The 17,906-nt window shown below is 38.4% G+C and overlaps 1 protein-coding gene across 6 annotated transcripts in view; it reads right to left on the reverse strand.

The window, feature by feature from the left end:
* Positions 1–17,906, reverse strand: part of GHR (growth hormone receptor) — a 124,283-nt gene that overhangs the window by 81,594 nt on the left and 24,783 nt on the right. For all 6 annotated transcript variants that reach the window (XM_082075832.1, XM_082075830.1, XM_082075828.1 and 3 more), the window contains exon 2: positions 875–959. The gene's annotated coding sequence lies outside the window, so the exon portion shown is untranslated. The remainder of the gene's footprint in view (positions 1–874; positions 960–17,906) is intronic.

Below are 17,906 nucleotides of genomic sequence, written 5' to 3' on the forward strand. Positions count from 1 at the left end.
AATATGAACATATGGTGGCAAGTCTCACCTATTCCATTCCAAACAAAGCAAAAAGTCTCTAGATTTTCTCTTCTATTTCATAACATTACATTTGTGTACACTTAGACAGGAATAGCCACTTAAGTCTTATAGAACTGTTATGTTTCGCAGCAGCTGTAAAGTCTCATGCAGTCATTTAATGCTAGGTAACAGCTTTCTAGTTTCACAGCATGAGCAATCATGGGTCCAAATCCCTTACACTACAGTGTATTTCAGTGATGTTTGATTCAAATTAACCCAACTTTTGTCTGATTAAACTTTCAGCAATACACTCCAGATATGAATTAGACAAAATACGTACCTTCAAACTAGTTGTAAGTTATCTACAATGCTATGATAGCATTTTCAAATTCTCTCCCTGGAAAAACATAGATTTTTTTTTTCCTCCATTTGTTTCAATATGTGCATTTAAAAAATCAATCAATTAATACTTTAAATAACATTATGAAAAATTGCTCATTAAAATACAGTAGAACAATTTTTCTCTGACAAGAAAAATAGGCTTTTAAGCACTTCTACCAGTTAACATGCCATTTTCCTGAAATTCTGGCTGCTAAAGATTGGCAGAAATGGGCTTGAAGCCATCAATTTACACTGGGATTTAATTTGACGGCCTTAATTCAAATATCTCTATTGTTTAGGGTAACAGAATACAATGATCATATCCCAACCAGAATTCTGTATACTGTATATTATCATTATCACCTTGTGTAGGAATGGATCGTGGGATCTGTGAGGATTATCTGCAGAGTGCTACAGGATACTATTGATCACTCTGCTTAGCCAACATTAATCATAAAGTCACTTGCAGGTAAGATAAAAGTTAGCACACTACCTCAAATGTCAGCAGGGGATGGATGATGCTTCACGCCTCCCTCAGCTCAACTGCAAAATGCGACCTTCTCCAGCCATCCCAGCACCTACACAAAATCAGGGGAAACAGAGACAAAAGGTGAGTTCTGGAAGAGCAAAGGTGGGAAGATAAAGCAACAAAATCCTAATGGGCATCCTGGCATTGCCCCCCCTGGGGACGGCCACCCAGCGAAAGGCCACGGGCCTGCAAAAGGGGCACCCCAGCGCCAACAGCCACCCCTGGTGTCACTGGGGGCTCACCAGCCACAGGATCCCCCACCAACCTTGACATTAAAATGCACAAATGTAGATTTAAACGATGGAAAGAGGTCAGGGTGACTGATCAAGAGTCATTTTCAAGTGCACATCCATGGTGGAAATCAGCTGGATGGGAAGAGGGTTTGGATGAGTAGTGTCTCACTTCTACTATTTTAGACAATAAATTACAGTGTTGTAACTTATAAACTGGTAGTTTAAATAAGGTAACATTTCCTTTTTGTCTGAAAGGACAGTGTGTAAGTCTCAGGAAGATGGCATGCTGTTAAAAAGTACATAATTTGTTATGTTCAGAATTCCTAAGTATATTATCGCTTTCATGATACATGGCACAGCAGCTTCATCTGTAACAGTTTTGAATTAGCAGTACATCTGCAGTTAAATAAAAATAATATTAATTCAACATGGAAGATTTTTAAAGTATTTTAAAAAGTCAGACATGGTGATCACATTAATTGAATAATTCATGATAATTTGGTTTCTAGCGGGTGGGACTACGAAAAGAAGTATCAAAGTCTTTGAATAAACAGAAGAAGAAAGCAGTCTGCAAAACCCCACAAATAACATCTAAGGGAATGCTGTATACATGCAGACTGAATACCTAGGGGCCACACTGCTCTAGCTAAGGAAAAGAAGAAAATAATATTTTAAAAGAGAGTTTTCCTTGACTGAATACTAGCACTGGCTTAAGAAAGAGCAGCAGGAATCTTGATTTGTACCCACAGATTTCTTTTCCTTTTATGGGTAGCATTTCAATGTACACATAGATCGCAGAACAACAAACAATTGAAAGCAAAATGGGATAGACTGTGAGCAAAAATTTAATAATTTCTCAGGAATACTTCTTCAGTGCAATGTATAATCAGCTAAGTGTCACCTACATATTTATATTAAAAACAAAGCAACTACTAAAAACCAAAATCTTTGAACTGAACAGAGAGAAAAATTAAACAGACATTTGAAAATAATAAAAGGAATTTTCTAAGCAAAACCAAGAATAATATGTAACAGCAATCAAGGTTAAAATAAGTCATCCTGTGTGTGGATAACCAAAGTGAAATCCATAAGCAGGGCTCTCTCCTGGTTCACATCATGAAATGAGAAGACTAGATAGGTCCATACACGGCAAGTCTTTACCTAATTTACTCCATAATATGAACAGTCAGGCTCCAATATCTCACTTTTCAGAAAGAGCCTACTCATATTTTATCAGGCTGAGAATCTGACTGATTGTCTCATTTATATATAACTCTGCAAAGAGTCTTACATTGATTTAATTGCTGATTTTCAAAATAACTCTTAATTTCAGAGACAATAATTGACCAGTGAGCCACAACTCTCTTTTCCAAAAATAAAGGGAAGGCTTAGACTAGAACAAAGCTGTAAAGTCTAAGGCAGCTGTTGACTGAAGTGAGCTACCAATAATTACTGACCATTTCCTGTTTCAAAACACTTGGTAGGTTATTAGTAAATGGAAATTATGTCCATGTGACAAAATCAGAATCCTACAACAATAGAAAAGTTAAAATTATTACAGTAGCCTTTCCAAAATATTTTGAAATCCTACTCAACAGTAGAAAAGACCTCTGAGCAACAAAAGGTCAATGTCCTAACTTCTGATTACCTAATTGCACTCAGAACATTCTGTTTCACTCTTGGGAGCAAGTGGTGATAGCACAGAGACTGCATGCAGTGACACTGTTTATTTGCAATATTGCAGTTCAGAACAAGTCACACGAGCATGAAGACAGTTATATTTGCACTTGGCTATAACACTTTGTTATGTGTGAAAAAGAGGCCATACTGCACATTGGGTGACAAGTTACATGTTTAAATGGCAAGTAGCCACATTTTCAGTGATTCTTGGAAAAACTACAACTTCAAAAAAGGCTTGTGTGAATGAACTATACAGATGAAGTTTCTTCAGAGACACATATTTTTTCTGAAAACACTTTTGTTTACTCTAACCCACATGGCAAATGAAAGGATCGCAACACTGAGTTAAGTTACAGCCCATCCAGCACTAGTTGGCTTCCAAAACTAAGAAAAAGATGATGGTATGTGAGGGTCTGTGCCCATTATATCTCCTCAGTATGCCCCATGCTAACCCCTCAACAAATAATAAACCGGAGATGAGTTGGACCCAATTATGCCAAAAGATCCTCTGGTCTTCAAAAGAGCATCTAAGAAGGAACCAGTGCTGGAAAAACATTTAGGAGGGCTTTTGACACTGTCTCATGTAGAATCTTCATTGACAAACTGATGAAGTACAAACCAGATAAGTGGATGGTGAAGTGGACTGAAAATTGGCTGAAATGCCAGGCTCAAAGCGTTTCAATCAGTGGCACAAAAGCCAGCTGAGGAGTCACTAATGAAGCAGCCCAAGGGTTAATACTTTTTAATATCTTCACTAATGACCTTTTGACTATAGAGGTGCTCAAAAAGTGGAACATGTTGCTCAGAGAAGTTGTGGAGCCTCAATTTCTGGATATATTAAAAAACCAATTGGACATGGCTCAGGGAAACTGTGTTAATGAAACTCCACTCTGAGTAGGCTCGTTGGACTAGACGATCGCCAGGGATCCCTTCCAACCTCAGAGATCCTGTGATTCCATGATTCTGGATGTTTAGATATTAAATTGAAAAGTTGCTAGAAGCAGGCAAAAAAGAGGATATAAGTGACATGCTTTGGAAGGAAAAAAAAAAAAAAGAGAGTAAGCTATAGATAGCCTATGATTGCATGGGCCATTGAGGAAGGATGGATTTTTTCCAAGCATATACAGGGCCTGGATTCATAAATCCTAACAGATGGTTCAGAAATCCTGCCCCTCCCTTATGCTGGGCTACCAACAGATGCATAAGAGGATCTCTGTCATCTGTGATATACTATTTCCAGAGTGTGTGTGCTTGTAAGTTTTGGCCTAAGGCATCCTATTTTCTCTTTATTGTATTTTTCCTTGCCACAGTTTAACCCTAGCTGGCAACTAGGACCATGCAGCCACTTGCTCATTCCCCCCATCCAAGCAGCGTGGAGGAGAGAATCCAAAGAGGAGGGAGAAACTTGTGGGTTGGGATAAAAAAAAAAAAAGTTTAACAGGACGGCAAAAGAAGAGAAAATAATAATAATAATCATCATCATAACATATATACAAACCAATACCACACTCTGGTCCTGTACAGCTGATCTTGGAAGAGCAAAGAGCTGGACAGCAGTTCATGCTCAAACATGATTGTGCTGAATAACCAGTCATAGAAGAGAGCACTCTGGTCTTGAACAGCTGGTCCCAAAGATAAGAGGAAAAAGCTGAAACTGAAAAGCCAGCTTGAGCTACATATGGATACTAATAGTAGGGACTATCTCACTGGCCAGCCTGGATGTCAGTCTAGGTGCTGTGTGTTATGCTCCCTCCCAGTTTCTATGTGCACCTGCAGCTGGAAAGTTGAAAAAGTCCATGGTCTCCTTGGCAACAGCCAAAACACCAGTGAGTCCTCAGGTTATTTTCATATTAACTCCAAAACATGGCCTAGCTACTAAAAAGAAAAAAATTAACTCTGTCCCAGCAAAAGTATGGGAAGTTAAGTGTGTTATCACATCATTCTCATACTAAATCCCCAAAAAAAGCCTGTGCTAGCCACTAAAAGATTCTAACTACTATGAAGAAAATTAACTCGATTCCAGCAAAAATGGCACGTTGCTGTATTTACTTCTTTCCATTTCAAGTTACACAACTCTTCCATAACTGAGCTCAAAGGAAGATAAAACAGAATTTGCCTGTATATTATTCTGATTGTATATAGGAAGTCTTCTACTGGTCTCTCCAGTTTGCGTCAGTTGTGATGTGCAGCACTTTCAGATAGCCCCAAATTACTTTCTCCTCAACGCATTTTGAAAATATTTGTCTTGAACAGAAGCAAAAATGGGCTCTTCACATGCATCTTTGAGATTTCTCCAATCAAGTCATTCCATCCATTTGATGGCAAGTTAAATGAGTTAATGGCATGCCCCAGCAGCCAAGAGGGCCAACTGTGACCTGGGGGGCATCAAGCACAGCATTGCCAACCAGGTGAGAGAAGTGATTGTCCCGCTCTGCTCTGCACTGGTGTGGCCTCACCAGGAGCACTGTGCAGTTTTGGGCACCTTGATGTAAGGACATCAAACCATCCGAGCATGTTCAGAGAAAGGTGACCAAAATGGTGAAGCGCCTCGAAGGCAAGACTTAGGAGCAGTGGCTGAAGTGAACTGGTCTGTTCAGCTTGAAGAAGGCTGAGGGGTGTCCCCACGGTTGTCTACAGCTTCCTCATGGGGGGCAGAGCAGGGGGAGGTGCTGATCTCCCCGGACATGAGGACATGAGGAAATGAAAAGATGCATCAGGGGAAGTTCTGGTTGGGTTCTGTTTTTTCACTGAGAAGTGGTTGGTGCCTGAAACAGAGCTCAAGGAGCACCTGGATGATGCTGTGAGTCATATGGTTTAGTGAGGTTCTGTGGATGGTTCTGTGAGGAGCAGTGAGTTGAACTCATCGATCCTTATGGGTCCCTTCCAACTTGAGATATCCTATGATTCTAAGATCCTCCTTATGTTCAAATTCCTTACCTGTAAACTCAATTTCTCTAATATAACGCGGTTTTAAATCCTCAGCTGAAATAACTTTTTGCAACTATGAAATCACTCCTTAAAAAAAACCCACCACACACAAAAGTTGTTGGCAGATTTTTTTTTGCACAGGAATTCTCTAAATAATTTCAAGGTACACTAACAAACCTCATCAGAACCTTTCGCCTTTTCCTTTTTTCCTCTATTCATATAGCTAAGGCTTTTAATCTGTTTTCTTCCTTTAACCCTTCCTCTTGCCTCACCAGCATTCCCTGGACAAGGGCTCAGATCCGTGTTCCAAATCAGAGCCTTCTTTTCCCCACTTTTCAACCCTTTCACATCCTTAGGTGTCCAACAATCAATCTTGCCCTTCATGTTTTAAATACTTCAGTAAACCACATTTCTGTTCTTACAGATATGGCAACCTTTGCCTCTTTGACATAACAATAACCGAAACATCTTCTTAGTAGCACTAAGCTGAGTAACAACTGATATTTGTTTTGGCACTGTCCATAGGGATGAAAGGTGAATTTATGTTTCCCACTGCATTATGCTTACAAGTATATCTGTGGACAGGATTGATCTGGAGGTCTACTTAGCAGTCTAAAGCCAAATATAGGAACTAATACACCTCTTTCAGTTGTGAAAGAAACCATCAGCATTGTAAAGGATGCAAACAGACAAGATGTCTGAACTTTCCAAGTTGGTAGAAATTTCCCTTGACATACAATATAGCTCCTGTGGTATCCAGAACAGATTTCAGTCTGTCTTCCATGACTGAAACATGTCATATTGTCAGCTACAGTTAATTATCTACTTGAGCTAGAGGAATGTTATGAAGAACAGTTTAGTCAATGTTTATGTAAAGTATTCTGAGATCTAGGCAACTGGAAATCCAGAACTCTACTAGCTGAAACTGTTGCAGACATATCAGTAACTTAAAAGGGAAATTTTCTTGATAAATTAACAGGGAAATACAAAGTATAAACTGAGAAGAAATACGTATTACTGGATTATTGTAGCCAGTTCTCATGTCCACACTTAAGAAGCTAAAAAACTTCAAAAGACCAAGGACCTAAATATGTTATTTGAAGTCATGGGGCATCTTTTTATATCAAGATAATAGCCCTGATTTATTTGAGAAAAATATGTAATGGATTACTCAGTTGTAGTTGATAATAACCCACATATGGAAGAAGCCAGAAACACTAGATTGCTCTTTAATGAAGATATACTGTAGAATCAAGAATAGAAACAAGGAAAAAAAAAATTTATAAGGCTGAAATAAAGTGAAAACTGGAATTTACTAGAGGTTAAATAAAAAAAGCAAATCTCCATCACTTTTCAAGAAAAACACATTACTGGGTACAAGTATCTGGCAACCTGTGTAACAGAACTACAGAAAATATGGCAGGGCAGGACTGTCAGACATTATCTGCTTCACTCCCAGTCTTCAGAGCCAGATCAATTTATTACCGCTTGACTCTCATCTCTGCCTACTGGGTTTTTCTAAAGACCAATGAAGACCTGCAAGGATTTTGCAGCCTGCCCAGGCAATCTATCCCAATGCATGACTACCCTAACCACTGGAAAGGTTATTCAAATATGTACCTCAAGTCTCTCCTGGTGCAATTCAATTCCTCTGCTTCTCCTCCCTCCCCCAAGAATGAAGAATAGGGTTACTCCATAGCCCATTTTTGTAGTCTTTTACCTACTTGAAGACTGTTATACTTCTCTTCCTCCCTAGATGAAACAAAACTGATTTTTCATCTATGTTTTCTGGATCGCTGATCATTCTCAAAGCTTTCCTCTAGACCCTCTCCAGTTAGCCCAAGTCTGAAATAGCGGTCTATCTGAGGCTTTATCAAAGCTAAGCCTCAGGTAGGTCTCTTTCAGCTTTATACATCCTACTATATCTGTCCTTTTTTAAGAGAATGGCATTGTTGACTCATGATCAGCCAGCTCTAAATGATTTTCTGCAGAAGTAGAATCCTGTTTTTTGAATATGATTCCTTCTCCTCTCACCGCCTCCCACCCCTTTTTCATCAAGCATTTCTAAATATGCAAATATAATATAAAAGGATATGAGAAAACGAAGGTGTTAATTTTAACTAAAGACTAAAGCTATTGCAAGGATAAATGGCTCAAGAAACTAGGACTGCAAGAAGGTAGAAGAAAACTTCTTCCCAAAAGGAAATACAGAATATTAAGAAAATTACATATTAAATGCATGTTGCCCAAACCCTCACTTCTCTAAGAAAAAAAACATAGCATATGGGACAATTTGGCAAATTGTTAATACAAAAACATAAAGCCAAAATTTGCTGGATGAAAAAAGCTCATGACTAACCAGCATGGTGGGTGAACAGTTTAGTGCTTTAAAGCACAGGGCTTAAAATTCAGAGATACAAATTTTATTTTAGGCTTATTTGTGCCGTAGTATGAAACTTGGGCAAAGCTAAAACCTCAATGGCTCTCATTTCCTCCCCATTTTTGGAAATGGTGTAATTTACACCTTAGGTCAGTGCTCTTGAGGACAAAGGACTGAGACATGGGGGTTGGCAGCAAATGTACCTGATCTCCATTTCTGTTACACTATGTTTAACTTTAATTGGCCATTAAGCATTACAGCTGCTATTCTAAGCATTATTAAAGATCTTAATTTTTAAATGACTGCCTTTACAAGTTCCAGAAAAGACTCACATGCAAAGAAAGCATTACTTGTGAATTAAGATGGCTGCCACTTTCTTCAACCTTCTGTTCACTCAACAGCAAATACAAAAAGCCCAGTTTGTTGTTATATCCCAAAACAGCTACTCCATTTCCTGCCTCACTGAGTGCTCACTGAAAGGTCTGTCGCCATTTCTCCAAAAAGCTAACATTTATCACTGCATAGGTTCACTTTTCATTCATCAGGGGTTAGATTTCCCCAATACAAGAAGAAAATACAACTCTGCATGAGTCCCCCAGATTATGTGGCCAAACAGACTGATCTTCTCCTCTCTCTCCATTATTTTGAAGTTAGATGGTTCTATGCTTCACAGTCCTGAGCTGCACTTCCTCAGCCCTCCTGACGTAACAGGGAACCTGGACAACGCTTGGCTATGCAGAGCAACGCCTAAAGCCTGCACTTCTGAGCACAGAGCTCCAAGGTCAGCATGACTGGTGCTATCAGCAAAGAATGCACGTGAATCAGTTACGCATTAAAGAAAGGGATTTACAGAAGTTTGTTAAGAAGGGAGATGCTGAAGTCAACCAGGAGTGAAAAGTGCAGCTGGGAGGTGTGTAGACATGTAGGGCTGAAGCACTAAAATGCAGTCCTTCCACACACTCTTGACTCCAGCTGTGGGCTGCTCCTTGTCTGGGGCATACAAGTCTCATCAGCTGTTCCTGCAATATACTGAGATAACAGTGGTTTCAAATACTAGTGGAATATGAGTGAATTTAATAATTTTTAAATTAAACATTTTATTAGTATCAAATATTGATCTCACTTTTGTTCACCAACAATCACTAATGCGCTCTCAGATAAAGAGGCAAAAAGAGTCACTGAGATTTAAATTTTATTTGTGGCTTTTTATTTGTGGCCTTCTGTTTTCTGGCTGAATTATTTGCAAGCCACATGCGTACTCTGTGTATTTTCATATACTAAATATATCTTCCAGCTCTCCTCCACAGTTTTGGATAACAAAACGCCCTAATATTAGAGAGCTCTCTGTTAAACAAAGCCAAAGGAGTAATATACACTATGACTTTTAACAGTGGTTTTCCAAACTCAACAAATAGCTTAAGAATTGCTTATTTCTTGCTGGTTCCAGTCTTCCTTTTCTTTACACTTTCAAACATTTCTAGTTTCTAAAATCTGAATCTGAAGAATGACCCTACAAGAAAAAACTTACTAGATCAGAAAAATAAAAAATATTTTGAAGTTCTCAGCTGAAGGCACTCTACAATTTATTTCAGAGTCAAATATTTCATCTGGAGAGATCTCAAATGCAGCTCCTTATCTTAATGAAGATTGTATATGACATTACTCGACTACAGCATCCATGGAAATAGAGACTCGGAAGAGATTTCCCATGTCACAAACCTTGGACATCATACAGCAATGACACTGTATAGTCACTTTTGTATTTTTTTTCAGTGCTATTCTAAAAGCAGTCCTCATGTGCTTTTGGATAACAAATCAATAAAAAAAAAGGAACATAGCTAAGGACTACCTCCCACAAGTCTATCACAGTAAAGCACCTGGGGAATCTGAGCATGTACTCCACACCCCTCCATCCATCTTCCCTAAGACTGCATGTTCTTGCATATCTGCATACATTTAAATTACAGGATTTATGCATATGATATGTGTTTGTATCACACATCTGTTTCATGTTGCGAGTTCCTGTCACGGCTGTCATTCATTTTCTCTTAAATCCTGCTTCTGATTTTCATGTATATTTTCCATCCACACTGCCTCTTTAGCTTGAAGTCTTTTGACACATCTCAGGCGAGGTGCAAAACATGCAGCCCACCTGATGCAAAACAGAGCCCAATTATAAGAGCATCAGTATCAAAAATTAAGGTTTGTTTACACGTGGCTAACTAGGGAACAGAAAGTATCTGTGGCAGGGATTTTTTTGGGGGGTGGGGTGGAGAATTCCTCCAGAGCATGTTTTCCCTGTGGCACCAAGCGAGAACATGTATCTTGTGCAATTCACATTTTCAGCCAATTATTACGCGGCTGATTTAGGCTTGTTTTCTCTTCTAAAAATATTAAATCAACAATCTTAAATCAGACTCAGGAATTCAAAGAGGCCTATTTCCAGGGGTTGGCAGGAGCACCAATGATGGCAGGAATCAGACAGCTTCCAGCGTGTAGCCAATAAGAGACTATATTAGGAATATAAATGTACTTACGTATTTACATATATACACTTATGTAATATAAGTATTTCTCAGCAATTCTCTCATGTTTGGTTATATCTTACATGAAAGAAATGCTGAGTAATTGCTAAAGAGAATCAGATAAACTTACTTAACACTTTCCTCTTCCCATTTCAGCATGCAAATATCACAAGGGATCCCTGAAGATACGACTATATGCCAAATCAGATAACCTCTAATAATTTCCTTATGAAACACTTAGAACTTGGTGGTAAATTACATCATTAAAAAGTAAAGCGATTTGCAGTTTTCTTGCATTTCTAAGATACATTTACCGATGTGTTTGTAAATTTAATTGCTTCTGTATGAAAGAGAGCTGCAAGTTACCAATGCCTCCAAACTACTTAAAACAGGAAAAATACCTGAAGCAAAGAGAGATCTGAGTTTTTCATTTCCTTTCAACCTCAGGTCATTTCAGAAGTTTTCATCATAATGGAATAACTGATGCTGACAGTAATGAGTGGGAGATGCTACAGAGAATGCTCCTGGGCATAATAATTACTGTCTCCCCACAGAAAGCATGTGCGTTTATACAGATGCAATTTATGATTCATTGTTCTTCCACTTAATGATAAGTTTAATGCAGAGTTAATTTATACTTCATCTATTCTTTCCTCTGAATCCTTCTTTTTAATTATTGAATCATTAATTTAATGAAGCTCTAATTTATCTTGTCAGTGTTTAAGAATCTAGACTAAGGGATCAAGGGTTTCATTTTGTTACACTCTGAGTATTTGAAAAGATTACTGACAAGTAGTTGTTTCTGTAAGCAGTTCTGTAGTAGACATAAAGGAACATAAAGTTGAGTTTGTGGAAATAAAACCTGCACATGTTTTTTAAAAATAAAATACCCAACTCAGAATGAAAACAAGTGAGCTATACCGCCAAACAAAAATTAAGCTATATTGAAAGGAAACATTGCTTAAAAGAAAAAAAAACATATTTCTAAAAATTTCAGTTCAACTTGTACTCCATAACTCTGGTGCCTGCTACCTTGCCTTGCCAAAAATAATGAATCAGAACAGTGGACAGCAGTTAGATTGCCAGGGCAGCACCAGTTATACAATATATCGTCGTCAGACTGAAAACACACAACAGCAGTTAAAAATATAAGAAAAAATTATCATTTCAGCATTTGGTCACAGATTTGAAAAAAATAAAAAAGCGTAGATAAACTAAGATTTATGCAATCTGCATAGCACATCATTTCCTCCTACAGTAGCACTAAGTCCTCAGACCACGTGTTCGTATCAGTATGTTTTGATAATTTTATGACCTGTAACTTTTAAGTGCTCAGTGGTTTGACCCTTTTATGAAATATATCTTATTTTGGTAGCTGATTACTCAGCAAACTAAAAAAAGAAACTGTCTCCAGCAACTCAGGTTGCAATAGTGGTGCGGGAAGCTGAGAGTGCTGGTCACTGCAGTGAGTGCTCTTCTCCAAACAGCTCATGAATTCTGTATGAAATTTATCATGAAGTCAGACTCAGATACACCAAAGCAAGCTGTAGTTACCTTGTTATTAATCTCCTGTTTCTGAGTATCAGTCTGCTATCCAGAGCCTGGCAGAGAGATCAAATCAGCTATACCTACCCACCTGTAAAAGCCAGTTCCCAGAACACTGAAGCAGAATGAGTTTTCCTGTGCTAGTTTTTCCTGTCAGAAGCAATCCATTCCTGTTACCATGGCTGAAATGAGGACCATCAGGAGAAATCATAAGAATTTATTTCCAACAAAGAAACAAATTCCTTAGATAATTTACATAGGCAAGCAATTTTCAAGCAACAGGCTAACAGCACATCCTCTTTTTTCCTAAGCATACCACAGACAGTCTCCTTCAATTTGTTCCACCTGCCACAATGATTACAGGACATGTCAAGATTGGCAGGTAAAGTTAAATGTCATGCCTGTCAGGCCTTTCAAAAGGAGTTCTTACTCTTGATGAATGTCCCCTAAGCATCTTTCAGCTGCCGAATAAATAGAACTTGGTGGGTAGAGACCTATCAAATTTCCAAGAACTACACCTGTCAATAGGGAAGTATGGCATGAAAAAGGACATACTTGAATGGGCACAGATGCAGTCAGTGGTGACACTGTGAGAAAGAGCTCAAATGATACTCACTATGCTTCTGAAAAAATAAAACTGGAGGTCTAAAACAGTCTGGGAAGAGGCTGGAAATGAAACATGGAGATAAATTAGGAGATTAATAAAACATTATAGTCACATTCAGTTTAAAGGAACAAGGATGACTACACAGGCAGGGTGAGAGGGAAGACAAAAACTCTGGTAGGGTCAAAATGTTGGTGAGAAGGCTGAACGTTGTACACCAAAATCTGCACATCTCAATCACCATGCACAATAGATAGTCTGAGGCAAAAATTTCAAAATAAGCAAGAAATATCCAAAATAGAGTAACAAAACTCGCAGGGTATCGCAGTCTGTTCCAATCAGTAGCCCAGCTCTCCCATGGGGACGGTGACTCAAGGATGGCGCCATTCCAACAGGACGGGTGGTGCGGCTCTGCCAGAAAGCAAGGACACCTCCTTTGTCAGGAGAGACCACAAGAGGCCCAGCTTCTTTTCTAGCCCTCCCAAAAGTGCTTCAGGGACATTAGGCAGAACACTAGATTAACTTGGTCACCAGCCAGAATCCATGTAAGACTCTTCTCCTCTGCTTCCTTTTATTTTTGAGGAAGGGAGAAGGGAGTAGATTAATGCTGAAACATTTGAAGATTTCTCTCAAGTATTAAATGGATGTAAATTTTTTTCTTGTCTACTCCAACTTCTTTAGCTCCCTCCTCTTGCTCTCTGTCCTTCCAGTCCTCTCTTCTTCTTTAGGCTTTCTACTGTCTTTCCACTATCTTCTGCCACTCCTTTCCCATTACAGAAGTGCTAAATACTTCCCATCTTACAAAATCCTCTGCCCTCTCAGCCCAGAATTATTATAAGTCTTTCTACAGTTTCTACCTCAAACTCATAAAACACAGTGCTCTCACCTGTTGGAGGTCTCATCCCCCAGTTTGGGCCCCCAACTCTGAAGGACAGATCTTTTACACCTCAACAACGTTTCTCGAGATCTATTTTGGGATAAAACTCAGAATCTGGATACCATCCTCAGTCTCCTTTGCTCACTCTTCTAACTGCACTCACGAAATCGTGTTTGCTGTGACTGCATCCATCGAGCTTCTCATTTCTCCATTCAGTGTTCCCTCCTCCTCCCTTACTTCTCAGAAACACCAGCTTCACTGATATGCAAAATCCTCTGGCTGAGGATGCTTCTCCTACATCTTACTCCAAATTAATTTCTCTTGTTGAACTTCCAAATAACTGTAAATTCAAATTGAATTTCACAGAACTGAGATGCAAAAATGCCTGCAAAAACTTTTTTTTCTTCTGTCTGAACTTAGCACCCACACAAGTGCTATACAAAAAATGCAATGTTTTGTTTAAAGACATTTTTTATATTGAAAATTTGAAGTAAATCTTTTTCACAACAAGTGAAAGATAACACTTATAGGCTGAAGAAAAATTAATTAATGACACATCTCCTTTTTTAGATGTTTCAAGCAATTCAGAAGTAATTTCCTAAAGAAAATTCATGCTAGACTTATAAATAAATTACTTGAACAGCTCTTGAAATGACACAAAGCAGAAAGTCTTCAAGTGAGAGTCCATAAGCCACCAATCTCATTCTAGCAAAAGATTTCACACAGCTGAACCAAATATGCATTTATTTTTTTTATTACCACACCAACACAAAAGAACACGAAGGCAAATATGGTTGGCATCATATTAGAAACATGATCAATCTGAAAAGTCTGTCTCTGAAATGAAGAATTCTTTATTGAAAGTTCCTTTGTTACTTCTGATGCCAAAATAACAGTAAGTCAGGGCAACTGGAAGGGATTTCACCACCACTGCGAATACTTTGATTAAGCACAAACAGCTAATGCTTTTAAATGATACTATACTTCCACACTAAGAACAAAATTATACTGGCTTCTGATTAATCAAAACATATCAGTTACTGTACTGTTTACTGAACTGTAGTTTCTTTGGAAGCTGCTTCTAAGCATGCATTTATGAATATAAAATTGCAGCTGCCTTGTTTTCATAATAAGTTGTATTTACTCTAAAAATGACTGTTGTATTTTTCTCCTGCAATGAACACATTTCCATGCCACGTACTTAGGCAGACGTAAACTTCTATAGGTACTATTTTAATACGGATTTTCTTCTTTAAAATCTTCAACCTTTCTTTTAAGAAAAAAAGAGTGAGTACAAAACAATGTAGTGTCAGTGAAGTTTAGTAAGCAGAAAAAAGAGAGTAGGGACCCAAGAACATTTCACATATTTGCAACAGATGTAGACACTGGCATCTCAGAAATCCTGACCCTCACACACACACACTGTGGCCATATTATGTGCTCAAGTAGCACAAGTGCCACAGGAAGGATCAGGGTTGAGTTAAACATTAGGAAGGACTTAAAACTGGCAAGAGACACTGACCCAAATACCATGTGCTTCAGCCACAGGAATAGTGATTTTGGCATTACTCATACAAGTTTCCCTCATTTTTAGATAGGGTAAACAATGTAACAGGGCTATACATTGAGCCAGCAATGCAGTCACTAACCAACTAAATTCTTCCCTTTTCTTAGCTCAGAACTCATTAATCAAGAACTAATTACCTTCTGATTCCACTTTGTTACAGCCCAAGAAGAAACAAGACCCAAGAAGCAGTGTGAGCTCCCAAAAGTCACTGTACAGTCAGAGCAGAATATCTACAACAGGAACAAGGTTTCCAGGAAAGAGCCTGTATCTTAGTCCCATGGATGACAACACCATGGACAATGTATGAAGACACAAAGCAAAGTTTGAAAATTGAAGTTTTTAAGACTTTTAAGTATTTATATAGTGGGTTCTGGGGTTCTGTTCTGCCCACTGATGACTGCACATACGTGTACTTACACAAGGGCACAGCATGTATTAGCTGAGGTATGCTGGAGTTAGATGCTACTATTTAAAGGTAAAAAGGAGAAACATCCCTCATACAACAAAGAAGAGCACATATAAAGTGTTCTTGTCATTTCCCATGTTGACTAGCTAATTATGCATATGAGTAACATATGAGTAACATACGAGTAACATATGAGTTCCTAATATGGAAAACTGCCAGGGCCCCCTTATGCAGCAGCTATACAGTGGTGTGGGCTCAGTTCTTAGCTACCAATCTGTGTAGTAAGAAGCACTACAATCCCAAAGATACTGTAATATTCAGGCATGTTCCTTCTTCCCACTCTTACTCCCATGGAATGCTGAGAGTAATGGTCTGTAAAGCACCACAGTCTATTAGACAGATGGCTGCATGTTGTTCTCCCTTAGATCACTGGACAGAAAATGGGGGATTTGTAACGAAAAGCTGAAAGCTCTGTTTCCCACATTCCCCTCATATGATTTACAACAATTATGATAATTTAAAGCTGGCAACCACAGACCAGAGTGCTTGACAACTATTGTTTTAGTAGCACAATCAAATTATCCATTTTGGGCTTTTACAATTAACTTGTTACACGCATATGTTATCACTTCCTAAACAGTAATATTAGCAGATGGAGAAATTCATCAGGGAGTAGCAACAGGAACAATATTCTGAATATAATTCCTAATTTCCCGTTCCAGTCCTAGAAAATAAATGAAGGAAGGAGGGCCTTTAAAAATAAACATATAAAATTCCTGAACATCAAGATAATTGCACGGATGTTTAAGTAATCCCTCAGGTCCTTAAAACTTTAATTAATACTTGAAGCTACAAAGACACCTACTGCCAAAGCTAACACAAGCCAGCTATCTGCTTCTTTCCTTGGTTAGTCTTGTGAATTACAGCAAGATCCCTTTGTAACCATGTGCACTGACTAAGACAGAACTGTAAAAGGTCATTCTTTTCTTACACTTATGTTCACTTTTGTGGAGAGATTTGTCAACAACATTTATAAGTTAATTCCACATGACTGACATGCAGCTGTGAAGTATATAGAACATCATGATAAACATCACTTCACTCCTGTGCACTGTGGTATTACACACAGCAAGAGGGATGCAGAAGAAAGCTTTCTTTATATCACCTTGAGGGGAAAAAAAGATGAATCACACCAAGTGGGCTGCCTAGCAGTACTTACTCTGTAAAATAAGTACTTTTTTTTTTTTTTTTTTTTTTAAAGCAGGCTCACCTGGCACTTTTACTAAGGAATGTGGATGTTTAATGACACAGAAATTTAACAATTCCAATGAAGAAAGTTGATGGTTCAGAGATCCTTTCCCATCTACACAAGGGGAACCCTAAAATGGAATGACAACACCAGCAGACATCAGACTACAGACTGTCCTGCACAGCTATAGGTGAAAACCGAGCCAAATGTTTTATGTAGATCCTTCCTCACTGATCAAATCCTGCCTTCACAATCAGGTTTATTTTACTGCAGTTCTGACCCTGGAGAGGCAACAAACTCCTCGGGGGTATATTTGCTGCTTGTTTACTCTGAGTTTCAGATTTCATCCAGTGATGCTTACAGTTTGCTTTTCTTGCTCCCAAGTTACAGCTCCCTAAAGTGTTAAGGGGACAGCCCAGACCACCAATTCTCATGCAACTGCAGTAAAATGAAGACTTTGCAACAGTATCACTATTAGCTACAACTTAAATGCAGCAGCAGCTATATTTCCTTAAAACTTGCCTTCAAATTAAATGAACTATGAGCACTGAAGGGCAGTTACCTCACTGCCATGTGAAGTTACCAACACGCAGTGAGTAGCAGCCTCCCCAGCTTCCTCCCCAGTGCCCATGGCGATGTGAGCACAGGGCCCTGATCTACTACAAATATCAAATAGTTACCTGAATCACCACTATTGCAAACACAGTACTCATTTAAAGAATACTGCTATCTTTCAAAGTATTGAAAGATACAGAATTTTGCTTTAACTGTACAAGAAGCCTGAAACTGTTTGGTTTATACTAGAGTGCAAATGTGTTGTGACTAGATCCCTACCCAGTTGAATTTGTAATGGAGACATGCAATATCACACAAACCTAGCTAGCTTTGCTACAACAGTCTTCAAATGAAGACTGAAGAATTCAAGTGAATTTCCCTTATTTTCGCTAATGTTCAAATATATAAATACTTAAGTAGTTTACATTAATGTCAAATTTAAATAAG

Source organism: Streptopelia decaocto, assembly GCF_964273445.1.
Source record: "Streptopelia decaocto genome assembly, chromosome: Z".
In the NCBI taxonomy this organism is placed as follows: domain Eukaryota; kingdom Metazoa; phylum Chordata; class Aves; order Columbiformes; family Columbidae; genus Streptopelia; species Streptopelia decaocto.